The sequence below is a fragment of the Aythya ferina genome (assembly GCF_964211825.1).
Source record: "Aythya ferina genome assembly, chromosome: 28".
Classification (NCBI taxonomy): Eukaryota; Metazoa; Chordata; class Aves; order Anseriformes; family Anatidae; genus Aythya; species Aythya ferina.
The window spans coordinates 1,841,728-1,855,033 of NC_140325.1; the positions used below are offsets into that span (position 1 = coordinate 1,841,728).

At 56.0% G+C, this 13,306-nt stretch overlaps 1 protein-coding gene across 4 annotated transcripts in view; it reads left to right on the forward strand.

Moving 5' to 3' along the window:
* The first annotated feature begins 496 nt into the window (after positions 1-496).
* The window catches only part of VDR (vitamin D receptor), a 36,206-nt gene continuing 23,396 nt past the window's right edge, over positions 497-13,306 (forward strand). The window contains exons 1-2 of one of the 4 annotated variants that reach the window (XM_084499995.1): positions 497-557; positions 4,713-4,878. The gene's annotated coding sequence lies outside the window, so the exon portion shown is untranslated. Of the gene's footprint in view, positions 558-1,961; positions 2,362-4,401; positions 4,527-4,712; positions 4,879-6,931; positions 7,035-13,306 lie in introns of those variants that run through there. The other 3 variants (XM_084499997.1, XM_084499996.1, XM_084499998.1) reach the window with 3 other exon arrangements.

Below are 13,306 nucleotides of genomic sequence, written 5' to 3' on the forward strand. Positions count from 1 at the left end.
CCACGCAGGTGAATCTCAACCCCCCCATGCAGCAACACCCCAATTGCAGCAGCACCCCAAAGCCCCAAGCAGCAGCAGCGGCACCCCAAAGCACTGAATTGTGTCAGCAGCACCCCAAAACCCCAAACAGCAGCACCCCAATTGCAGCAGCAGCACCCAAAGCACCGGGGGGCCTGAGAACCCCCCCCCGCCGGGCTCCCCAGGCCGGGCCGCCACGTGCAATCTCCCGCCAGCCCACGCCACGCCCCCAGAGGGCGTGGCCTCACCTATTCATTACCTTATACGGGCATGGGAGGCGGGGTCAGGGCGGGCCCGCCCGCGAGGGGGCGGTGCCGAGGCGGTGCCGCGCTGGCATTGGCGGGGGCAGGACGGGGCGGGGGCGGGGAGAGGGGCGTGTCCTCAGGCAAAGGGGGCGTGTCCTTAGGGAAAGCGGGCGTGGTTTAGCGGAGGGGGGCGTGTCCCCGGGGAGGGGCGGGGCGCGCGGCCGGCGGGTTCCCGTCAAAAGGCGGCTCCGGGGCGGGGGGGGAAGGGAGGGGGAGGCAGCGCCGGGAGCGCAGGTACCGGGGGGGTACCGGGGGTAGGGAGGGGGCACGGGGGGGGATGGTGGCATTTTGGGGACCCCCCCCACTCGGTGCCCGCCGCTGTGGTTGCTGTGGGGTGAGGGGTGCGTGGTGCTGGGGGTATTGGAGTCCCCCCCCAGTGGTTTAAGGGGTGCTGGGGGGGTCACCGGGACCCCCCCCATGGCTCTGGGGGGTTCTGGGGGGGTGACCTCCCCGTTTGGGGGTCCTGCATGGGCTCGGGGCTCCCCGGTGCTCAGCGTGCCTCTGTACTCATTTGGGATACTGGGGGTGTGTGGGTCCCCGGGTGCTTTGTGCCCCCCCCCCCCCAAAATTTGGGTTCCCCCCCCGTGACCCCATACTGGGAGTCCCCAGTCCAAAAGGGATGCTAAGGGATTCCACCCCAAAAATGGGCTCTCTTAGGAACAGGAGGGGTGAAATGGGGGGAGCAGGGGGACTACCTTAGGGTGGGGGGGTCCCTGACCCTCCCGACCCCCCTGTGGGGGTGACTCCTGGTTTGGGGATGGGGATGGGGGGTCAGGGTCCACATCCAGACCCCCCCCCCATTGCTGGGTTTGGGGTTTGAGGGTTTGGCCGGAACCAGGGGGTGCTGGGGGGGCTGTGTTGGGCCCCCCTTGTGTGCCCCGTGCTGCCGTGATGCCCCTTCCCCAGCTCCGTGTCCCCCCCCGTGTCCCCCAGCTCCCCGGGGTGGGACCTCGCCTGTCCCCCTGCCCCAGCCACGTGCGCCCCTTTCCGGGCACCTCTCTGGTGTTTTGGGGTTTCCATCCCATTTTGAGTTAATGAATCAGGTGAGCGCCTCATTAACGACCAGCTTTAAGCAGTGTCCTTAATTGGATTACCCCATTAGTGCTTTTGGGGGGCTGGGGGAGCTGTCAGCCCCCCCCCGGCACCCACCGCGCTCGCTGTAATCCCCCCATGGGTTTGGGCTGCCCGTGAGCGATCCCACAGCAGCCGGGACCTCTCAGCCACCAGCTCCCAGCACGAGGATAATGGGGGTACTGGGAATCTACTGGGGACCTTCCCGCGTCCCCCACCCGAGGAAGGGGCGCTCCTTTCCCCGGACTCAGCTGGGCACCCAAGGGTGCTGCGGGGGGCTGCCGTAGGGTGTCAGAGGTGCCGTTCTCCGGTTTGCTGAGCCTTCCTCTTCCTCCTCCTCCTCTGGCTGACCGAGGCTGGAGCCTTCAGCGCTGAAAGTTTCTTCGGAAACGGCTTTTCTCAAGAAGCCGGCCCCGGCGTTCTGTGGCGCTCTCCTCCCACGCGAGCTGGGCACTGACTCATCTTCCTCCCAGGGCTCGGCGAAGGGAGCGCCGGCAGCGGGGCCGCGTGCGTCCCCTCCCGAAGGGGGGACATCCCCCCACGGACCCCCTCGGTTCCTCCTCCGTGCCGGCCACGCTGCCCCCGTGGTGCCTCCGTGAGCTCAGCCCGCTGTGGGAGGACGTTGGGGCTGTAATTACTCATTTAGCCAAAACCTCTTCTTCCTCCTCTGAAGTCTTCCTCCTCCGAAGCAGCCGCTTTGCTGGGTTGAATCGGATCGAGTTTGTAGCTTTCGGATGGGGTCTCGGGATGGTGTACCCAACCGGGTGAAAATAGTGGGGTGGGCTGAGATTTTGGGGGATTTGCGTAGCCGAGGAGCTGGGAAAACCCAAAGCTGTCAGGTGCAGGGGGCGGCGCGGATGTCTGCCCGAGATCCCGTCTGCGAACGCATCAGGTGCAAGATCTCGCAGCAGCACTTCAAGTAACAAAGGCACAAAAAGGTTTTTCATGAGTCAAGAATTCGCCTCGGGTGAGTTAGCTTTTCACTAGGTGTTTTCTTCCCCAGTCCCGGTGTACTTAATCCGAAATAATCCAAGCTCTTTTTTCTCTTAATGACTAACTTCGGAGGAGCGGCTCTCCTTCCCGAGTGCACCTCTAGCCAGAGAGAATAATTTTTAACCTGCTGTCACTGAGCCGGAGCGCAGTCAGTCTGGCCCAAACTTCCTGTGGCTTTTCAGAGGGGAAATACAGAAATGTCAAGTCACTGGGAGATAAATAATCCTCCTCGAGTGGCTGGAGGTGGGTCTGTGTCTGCCATGCAGCGTCTGAGCGTAGGGTTCCGCGAGTGTTTATGGTCATAGACACTTCATATGTTGTTTTTTTTAATATATATTTATATATATAAATAAAAACAAGGTGAGGACAGGCACTGGGTTCTGCTGAAAGGGGCTTTCCCAGGACTGCGTGGCGTTTTGGGGCTCAAACCCCACTTCTGTGGAAGCTGGTGCTGAGCACGGGGTGTCGTGATTTGGAACCACGTTGCAGTTGCCTGTTTTTGCGTGCCGCCCGTCAGTATCTGAGCGTGACGCGGCAGTAGATGCAAACAGCCTCTAAATATTGACGTGGGGGCTGCCCACGTGCTGGGCAGGGTCCGTGCCCGTCCCCACGGGGCCGTCTGTGTCACGTTTCCTCCTTGCGGCCGGAGGTGCTGGGAACCCGCAATTTGGGCAAGCGCCTGCCCCGGCCTCTGTGGGCTGGCGAGCTTCTAACCACGGCTACGGGGGGCAGGTTGCCCCTTCGGGCAGCCTCCTGGCCACGTCCCTGGGGTAGGAAGTGGCAGCAGAGCATTTCGGCGCTGGGGATGGCGTAACTGATGCGAAACGGCTCGCGCTCACCATCCGGGCTGAAAGATCTGGGGCAAAGCAGCTGCCGCATCTCCGGGCTGCTGGGGAAAACTGGTTGTGAGAGGTGACTCCTCATCTTGCAGCCCAAGGAGGGCAGGACCTGGCTTTTCCTGGTGGTTTTCTCACGTGAGCCTGCTCTCGAGAGGTAGCAGCTTCTCCATGAGTTTCCCAGTCGCCCTCCGTGTTGCTTTTCCAGCCGTGATCTCCCTGGCGTGGCAGCAAACGTGGTGCTCATCCTGACCTGTGGGCACCCACTGCTATCCAGCAACACCCCTTGGAGGGCATGGGAGGCAGTGGCATCAATTCTTTGCAAGGGTAGAGGTTAAAAGATAACCCCCAAATGAGAGAAAAGCAAGAATTGTGTCTTCAAATAGAGGCACTGAGACCTCTGAGGGAGATCTGAGGCTTGTAGCTGGGTGTTAATGCTGCCGTCGTGGAAGGCGTCCCTCTGATCGGGGCTGTTGGTGTTAAGTTTTGTCTCAGGTTGTACGTGCTGGGGCAGAGGGGGACACCGACGAACCAGGTGGAAATGAAAAGTAGCGTGTTTTTAATGTGAGAAACCACAGGTCTTGGTTAAAGGCAACCAAATAAGACACCCGAACGCTAGACAGACGTTGCAGCAGGTTAACAAGTCTGAGCGCAGAGTTGTGAATGCATGAAAGCCTTGAGCAGGCACCGTGGAAGAACTTAGTGCTGTCCTGCATCATTTTCCCCTCTTCCTGCTCAGCTCTCGAGACTGTATTCTCTCCCGATATTGCTCATGAGAAGGGTGAAATGCCCTTGGTGAGTGTAAATGGAGCCTGGGGACTTGGGAACCCCGCTTTAACAACCCCCCTTTTTCCAGATTTGGGAGATTAGCGGGCTCTCAGTGTTGTAATCCCTTCCCTAGGGAAGGGAAGCCCAAACTGCAGGTGGTAACACGGCAGCAGGACGGTGCCATGGGAAGTGAAGCCCACCAGGGAGCTTGAGGAGCGCCGGGACAGGCGTGGAGCTGCCCGCAGAGCATCTGGCACCGGCACAGCCCGCGGGGCCGGGAGGGGGAAGGACGGTTAAACCAGGGCGTGAGGAATATAAATGACAAGGAGAGCAAAAGTCCAGGGAGATAAGGAAGGTCAATGACTCTGCAGGCTTTAAAACAGGGCTTCTCAGCAGTGACCTGAAGAAGCAGATGCTTTGTGGTGGGGGAACGGGTCTCCTGGGGCAGTCGGGAGACCTCGTCGTGACTTCTGAAGAACCGAGGCAGCTTGGTAACCTCTGGTGCTGCTCCTGCATGCGTCTGCCTTCCCTTCAGGTGCTTGCTGAATCAGCCACAATTCACAGGCAGTTTCCTTATCTGTGGCTTTTAGTGGTGGTTAAACCACCTCGCGCATGCAAGTGACTTTTGGCTACTAATAATTGGAAATGGGGTGTAAAAGCAATTAAAAACAATACCTGGAACGTTTATCTGTATATCTCAAAGCCCTTCCTTCATTGCCAGGAATTTGTGCTGCCTGCCCTGGTTGCTGGGACCTGCTGCCCTGACTTCTGACCTGCGATCCCAAACCGCCTGGCTCTGCTGCGTGCCTTCTGTCCTAACCCAAAGCCCCACTTGTGGCTTGGTTCCAGCCCCCGGAGGTTTTTGGTGAGCCTGCGTGTCGAACAAGGTGAGTTTGGTTGACAGAGGTGCTCTTAACCAGGCTGCCTTTGTATTCCTGACAAACCCACGGCTTTTTGTAGGGGTCTGCCCAGCAGGAGCCTGCTCTCCCCTTTGCTTTGGGCCATCCCGTCCCGTCGGTGCAGGCTGGGCTCCTGTGGGTGCACTTTGGTTTCCCAACCTAGGGCTGCAATTCCAACAGCAGCTTTATCACTTCTCCCACCTCCTCCTGCCCTCTCGAGGAAATCGTTGGTGCCGAGGGGCACCCATTCCCTCGCCCACCGGGTGGGCTCGTGCCTCGTGTCCCCGTCACCCACTGCCAGGCGAGGGACGGGGCCCTGGGGACCGCGGTCATGTCCAGGCCCAGGAGGGTTTCTCCTCCCCTCCCCGCATGGGTAGCGCTGACACAGACGGTTCCTCATAAACATTTATCGCCTCGTCAATACGCCCGTTTAACAGCAAGCAGATAAGATACGAGCACCGGCTATATTTAGACTTGCTTAGCCCTGCGGAACAGTGTGGTGCCCTCGCTCAGGCCTGCGGGCATTAGCGGGCTTGTTGGCCTCAGGGTGAGCAGCACTCGCTCCCGAGCCCTGGAAAACACCTCTTGGGACACGATGGCCTTCCCTCTGTCCCCATTGTCCCCTAATCCCTGTGTGCTTGTAGGGAAAAAGCTTGGCTTGGTCCCGTTTCCCCTACTTTAAGGGATTCTTAGTACGTGAGCAGCCATCCATTCTGTGCTTATCTACTCCCTAAAACTGGAATATTTGGGCCTTGCAGTTCCCCCAACAAAAATGTTGACTTTCACTCTGTTTTGAGGATGATGAGAGAAAAACAGGAAGGATTCAGTAACGTAAGCAAGCTCATGTGCAGAGGAAGGTTGATGTGACTCCAGCTGTGTTTTCTAGGTGGTGCACAGGGACGTGGTTTAGTGGGTGACACTGGTGGTAGGGGGATGCTTGGACCAGATGACCTCAGAGGCCTTTTCCAGCCTTAACGAATCCATGATTTGATAGCTTGAGTTACCCTGAAGGGGGAGATGATGCTGACCAGTTCCCGATGCTGAGCTTAAATCTCTTCTTTGGGGGCTCTTTCATACAGAGGGGAACTGCTCAGCCTGGCAGTCCTGTGCCCTGCTTTCCTCTAGCCTTTTGCCCCAGGGTCTGGGTGCAGGAAGCTCCCATACGTGTCTGCGTAAAAGCAGCATGATAACTGGAGTTTCAAGTTGTGCTCTGGCTGGCACGCTTGAAGGAGAGGCAATTGTTTTCCGAGCATCTCGGCTTCGTGCTCAGACACTCGAGTAATCCTGTGGTCTGCTCGGTGCTGGACAGAGGAGAAACCTGTTTTTCTGTGCCGGGCTGCTGCCCTGCTCCTGGTGGTGCCTCCCACGCTGTCCTTGTTGACACTGACTTCAAATTACTGTTAGAGGGTGCAAAAGCTGGCGTGGTTGGGCTGCCTGCTCTTCAAATATAAATTATTGCTCACTATAGCAGGGTAGGAGACCCTGTATTTGTACCAGAGCTGCTGGATGTGCACTGCGAGAGGCCCTTCCTTCAGTTTTTTTTTAACTTTGCATGCATGACAGAATTTCAAACCAGTGAAGCGTGTTGTGACAAAACCTGTCTGTGGCCCTGGTTGGGATCTCTGCTGTGAAAACTTAGCAGGGACGATAAGGATGAGGCTGGACCTGAGGTGGTGCCGAAATCCGTGGGTAACCTGGGCCTGCTGGTGGGAGCAGCGGTGTTTAATTCCTGGCAGGTCGGAGCAGTGTTTAACCACGGTGGTTAAAAGCACAGAGACTTTGTGCAGCCCAGACCTACCTGGTCAGAGCACTTGGCTCGAGGCAAACTGAACCGAAACCGGCTGCTGTGGGGTAACGGGATTCCTACAGCTCATCTCTGGGAAGAAGAAATCTGCGGGTAATTCTGCTTTTCTGAGTAGAGGGGAACAATTTTAACCCTGCTCACCCACTCACTTCCTTAAGTAGCAGTAAAATTGCTGGAGAAGGAACTGCCTGTCGAGGGCAGGGCATGACTCTGCCTCGACGTCACGTGCTGCAGCTGTGCTGAGCCCTGAATTTGCCCATCGGCTCGTCCAGACAGGCACGAGAAGCAGCGACCTAGGAGCCAGCTCCTTGTAGCCTTGCTCCCCGGGCACCTATTGCAGGTAAAAAAAAAAAAAAAAAAAAAAAAAAAATCCTGGAGGACCGAGGGTTCCACCGAGCTCATGGGTCTGCTGCCTTCTTTAGGGTCCCTGATCTGCTGTGATTTTGAGAAACTTTTTCAAGAAAAATTGCAGTTAATTTTAAGGTTTCACAGTCCCTTTGTTTTATCTCTTCTCTCCTCGGTGAGATGGCCTCTTTGTTCCGTGTCTCTTGTTTTGCTTCTTGCTCTGATGTCCCCGTCCTCCCCCTTCTGGCTTGGTGCTGTTGTCTGTTTGCTTTAACCTGTGGCTGCTGCATTTCTGGTTGTCCTTTACGCAGCCGATAGAGATCTGCTGAGGAATCGCTGCTCTGCTCGTGGCTCGCAAGGAAATTAAGGTTTGTTGGGAATGCTTGGGCTCCAAAGGTGCAAGCAAGCAGGCTGGGCTTCAGCGTGGATGAAAAGTGGGATGACCCGAAGGTAGAGAATTAATGCAAGTCGTGAGTCAATGAGGAGACAGCACGACAGCAAGCCGAGCCTCGGGAGCCTGTGTGCAAGGCAGGGCTCTCCCCTGAGGGACTGGAGCTGGAGAGTTTGGTCCCAGAGGTGCTCCCTTGCAGCTCCTGTCCCCTGGCATTTGCATGCATGCAAATGTTGCTGACTGTGGGGTGGCCTCGGAGGTGGCGTGCTCCGGTCTGTTGCTCCCACAAACTGGAAATAGCCCCCAGGGATGCACCAGCCCAGGTCGAGGGATGCGCTGATGCCAGGTCCCATCGTACCTAAAAGCTGGCAGCTGCCATGGCTGTGCTGTAACTTCCTGCCTGATTGCACAGGTGAGGCTTTTGGTCCTGTTATGCTGTGTTTTGGAAGCTATTTTTTTTTCTCTTTTCAGCAGTAAGACTCATGGTGGCACTTGCTGTCTGCCGTAATGCCAAATTCCTGGGAAATGTGCTTGGTGGTGAAGCTGGAGCTCTTTTAAATCAGCGGGGAAGCCTGCGGGGTTTACCTGCCTCTTGTAACGAGGGCTGGTCAAGGCTTGTGTTTCTATGGTGTTGGTTTAAGGTGACTAATCCATCACAAATCAGCTCCTGTCACTTGCTGCTTCTCCAAATGTGGCTTCCTCCACGTCAGTGTCTTTCCCCACCCTAATGAATGTCTGAAAGCAGCGTAGGAAATAACGCAGCAGGGTAGAAAGTCTGCCATCAGAGCAGCTTGACGCGTCTAGGTTGATGCAAAAGGCTTACATTTTGCTGTTTTTTCACAAGGTGTTATTTTTTTGGTCACAAGGTAGGTCTGTGAGTGTGGCTGGGTGTTCTCGGCACCTCGCGGTGAGCGCCTACCATCTGCTCCCAGCACGAATCGACCAGAGCTGCCGGCTCTCCGCTTCTGGGAGCGACTTCAGATGTTGCTCTCTATCTACTGGAATCTTAGTCAATTAGTTTATTATTTCAAAGGCCACTGGAGCAGATCGGCAGCCTCAGAAGGGCCCTATCTTTTCTGCATATGATATGATTTTGTGAATCCCAAGACCTTGAATTCTGGACTCGTTCTGCAGAGCTCCAGGTTGGCACCTTGCAAAGAGGAGCTGTTTTCCCGGAGCTTTGATATCCGAGTGCTTGCCTGTTTTTAACCCCCTTGTTTTTAGCGGTGCAGGAGCCTGAGGAATGTCTGTTGTAACACCTGACCTGGTTTTGTCAGGTCTGGCTGTGGCTGCAGCCGCTGGCACCGAGCTCGGGTGGCTCTCCAGCCCTCCCACCCTCTCCTGGTGGTCTGGAGCAAGCTGTGAGTTGTTTCTGCTGGGGGGTGGCCAGGCACCTCCTGGCACTTGCTCTGTGTCAGGGGGCAAAGGCTCCAATTCCCCAGGTCACGTCTTCAGGTCGTTACCTCTAGGCTGAGCGAGCTGCAGAATACTATTGCTTGTCCTCCATCTCCAGCAGAAAACAAACAAAAAAACAGCATAGACTTGATCTGAGAAGAGATTTTCAATATCAAACTTCCTGGGGGGTTGTATATTCTTGGTGTGATCTGTTTTGTTTTTTTTTTCCTTCTGGAGAAGGATAGAGCAGTTTGCATTCTTCACGAGAACCTGTTTGCATACGTTTCGAAATAGGGGAGAAGCCCTTAAGCAGTGTGGTATTTGCCACATGCAGGGACAGCTCCTTTCCGTTGGTCCTTCCTGAATTTTTGGTGTATGAGAGCGAGGATTCTTCGGCTGCTCTCACCGAGGTATTAGTGCTTGGGAAACGAAGGCACAGCCGAAGCACACAAGCAATTTGGGGCAACAGGAAGGGGTGACTGAAACCCAGGGAGGCTTCAGGGGACACAAAGTGTCACGGGGAAGGATCTGTGGAAATAATTGCTCTTGTGATTTTGTTAGGACCAAGCATTCCCTTTGCCCTGTCCTTGCCGTGCCCTGCAATTAGCTGGGTGCAGATGTGCTGCTGTTACTCCGAGGCACAACGGCGCGGGCAGAACAACAGAGATATCAGCGTGGAAATCATGTTGACTAAGCTGAAGGCAGAGTTTCCATTGGAAACATTGGCTTGGAGAAATAACTCCTCCAGATAAGAAGTGGAAATGTGGAAGAAGGAAATGGCTGTTGCACGCTGCTCCTGTCTGCAGTTAAAACGACGAGCCAAAAGGTTAGGAAAGGCAGACATCTGCTGCTGATAATTTGTGAATGGGCTAGGGTTACAGCACCTTAATGCCAAGCGCTACGCGGTGCAGCTGGTGGAGATTTAATTTCGGAGCCCTCCCCGCTGTTGTGAGGGCTTCGTGCTCAGCCAGCTCTGCAAACCTGCCGGATTCCCACCTGGGAGCTCGGGGGGAGCGAATGCCTGGCTCCTGAGTCCCCTGATGGTGGTAAATTTTGGTGAAGCCGTAGCGGGTGACATAAGTACCAGCTGCGGTGCTGTTTGGAGAGAGGCCGTGCCAATAAACATGTATTTGTTCACTGTGTCCATCTGAAAAGCAAACATGGCTCAGTAGCGACAGCCCGCAGCGCTCCCAGCCTCAGCACGTCCTGAGGTGCCTTCGGGAGCTCCAATCTTGACTGTTTATTCTGATTTTTTGTGAGTAGCTTCCCGTAGCTGGCTTTATTCTGTAGTTCTCGACCACCTTAGGACAGCCAAGCAGGACTTTGTGCAGCTGGGATCAGGCTGAGATGGCTTCTTCCTCGGCTTCCACAGCCTGCAGTAAGTCATAGACATATGGGGGGGGTGTGAAATATAGCAGGAATGACTTTTTTTTGGTACTTTGTCCCTCTTTTTCCCTATGAACCAATGAATATTTGAGGCAGGGACGGTGCTGGCTGTTAAAGAGCTGTTTTGCCTTAAGCAGCTTTCCCCAGAGGAGCAATCCCACTGCTGCACCTTCGCAGGGACCAGCGCTCGGAGCACCTCGTGCGGGGGCCAGCTCAATGTGATTGAGGCACAGCCAGGATCAGGCCCTTCCACCGAACCCAGAGCAACTTGCAGGCTGTTTTGGAGAGCCACGAGGGGCCAAATCCTTCCTGCAAACTGGTGCTCGTGCACCTGCCTTCCTGCTGACCTCGGGGCTGAAGGTGTCGTGTGGCACCTCCAGCCCCAAGCTCAGGAGGGATGAGGTTGGGCTCCCACGCTGCTGTCACGCTGCCTGCGGTGTTTTTAGCCCTGGTTTGCAGTGGGAAGGGATCCTGGCAGCAGCTTGGCCAACGTGCAGGCATGAACATGCCACATGTGTTTGCTCTGGACTGGTTTTGACAGACCAGGATTCCCGTTTAGAGACTAAAGTGCACAGAACAAACCCCTCGGATGTGGCTGAAGGGCTGCACCGGTGGTGACCATCTCCATGCCCTGCAGGTTTTGGGGTGGCAAGGGCACAAGTGCTCTGTAAAGAGCAGCATCAGTGACCAGAACTGCCCCTGGAGCAGCGTGTCACCCTGGCTGCTGCTCCCCGGGGTGCTCAGCACCAGCAGAGGTGCTCCTGGGTGCAGGAAGGGCCGGGAAGATTTTGGTCTAAACCAGCTCGTTCTGTGCTGGAGCCAAAAAGTGCTTTTCTGTCAGTCTTACCTGAGCCCAGCTGAGGAAGCACCGTGGGTTTTGGCTGCTGAGCTGGGTGTGGAAGGGCTGGGTGCCCTGTCAGAGCAGTGTGGGGCTGGTGGTGAGCGTGGAAATGCAGTGTTCTGTGTTTCCTCCCAGCAGATTGGGAGGAATAAATGATTTTCTGGATGCTGTGTAGCTGGGTTTGGGCATAACCAAGGCACCGTGTTTTCGGCAGAGCAGGCTGGCAGCTGTGCCTGAATTTTAAATCACTTTGCTGTGAGTGCAGCACATAAACCATTTTGGAGATAATCCAGTTTAACATCCACCAGCTGCCTTTCTCCTGAAACAAATCACAAACACATGCAACAGCTTCTGGGCCAAGGGAAACCAGCACAACTTTCATTGCATGGATCTGATGATTTTTTTTTTTTTTTTTTTGGTCATCTTACCACTTCTCATTCATGACTAACATCCTCCTGTGGCTCTGCGCAGGAAGCGAGGCAGCCTGCAGCTCGCCCTGCTGCCGTGGGCGCTCTCCCCTCGGTGCTGTGCTGTTTGCTAAGTTGTCCCTTGACCCTCAGGCTGCGTGGCCAGGTTTTTTTTTTGCTCTCTGCAAGCCTCGGTCCTTGCAAGGCTGTGAAATAAACTCGGCGTCTGCGGGTGATGCTCATGGGGAGGGCAGGCATCCCTCCCAAAGCACCCGTGTGCCCTCCTGAAATGTGCAGAGGCGGTGGTTGGTGGCATTGCTTCTCCTTCATGGTGCAGGGAACGTCCGTGGCCGTGCTTTATTAACGTGCACCAGTTGTGGATGTGCACCATCATGTGCTGCTGCACCTTAAATGCGGCCACTTTGGAGGGGGAGCTTTGAGGAGGGATGGAGCAAACGGGGAACATCGCTCGTGAGGTGGGGTAATGGGGTCGAGTGCTGGGGGCTGACGTCTTGGCACCGGGGCTCAAAGCCACTGCCTTGTTCCTGGGGTGAGCTGCCCCAGCACGGGTGTGTTTGATCTGCCTTGCGTGCATGTTATCAGTTGGCAAACCTTCACCCTTCCCTCTTCTTTTTTTTTTTTTCCTGGTTTTTGTATGGGTGGTGGCTGGAGCTGGTGCCAGCTGCATCTCCCCCCACGCTTGGGGCATTCTTCCTGCTAAAACCCCGCGTTTCTGCTCTGGGGCTCTCAGCCCGTGGGGTTTGGTGCCAGACAAGGAAAAAGGACTCAGACAGGGCTGGGAGAGGCGTCTCCTGCCTTCCTGTTCCCCTTTAAAGCACGTGGTGGTCGTCTCCTGTCACCTCCCGTGAGGGGAAATGGGAATTGTTCACCCCATTGCTGGAAACCAGCCCCCGTTTGGCAGGGCATTGGTGGGGGCTGAGCTGGTTGCTTCACCCCCAAACCCGTGTGGGGCCCCAGTGCTGCTGGACCCTGCTTTTGGGGATGCCCCAGGCTGGGGCTGCTCAAGTCTGCAAAGAGAAGAGCAATTTTGGTGGTTACCCACTCAGACTGGAGGCACTGGGGTTGGGACTGGCTTCTACTGTAGGAATATTTTTGTGCCTGCGTAGGACAAAGGGCCAAAATTACCCAGGACACTGAAGTTCATAAAGAGGCAGTGATGTCTATGTGGACTCGAGGTGTGTGAGAGACTTTTCTGCACGGTGTCGGTGCTGAATCATTGCCCGACGTCTTCTGTGAAATCAGAGTCTATGAGAACAAGGCTTTGCCGAAACGTTGCTCCCATCTGAAAGCTTTTATGACTGCTCTTGCTCTAGAAATGTTTTGGGGCTCTGGATCTCTAAATGAATCACGGATACGTGATGCTAAAACGCAACAGCTCCTTCACCCCAGGGTGGTGCTCTGAGCGATTTTGGGCATCGCTTCTGGGCGAGTGTCCCCAGGACAGACCCTCCCCGTGCTGGTGGGCATCAGGAGCTGGTCAGAGGTAGGAAAGGGGCTTGGCAAGCTCCGATGTCTGGGGGGAGCCCAGAGCAGCCCCCGTGTGGCTCAGTGCTCGCTGTGAGCTCTGCCACTGTGGTGGCTCCTCCAGGCGGAGACGGGGGCTCCGTGGGCGCTCCGGTGATGCCGTAACCGAGCGCTCGTCTCTGTTAATTGCCTTTATTAATTACCCTTATCGGCAGCTGATGGGCAGGTGGGGTGTGCCGCGCTTGCTCATCCCAGTTGGCAGCCGGTCCTGAGAGCTGGCTCTGTCTGCAAGCTCTTACATCAAGAGAGAGTGAGTGGCTTGGAGAGGGTCGTGGCTGGGAACACGGGCAGAGCCTGGGCTG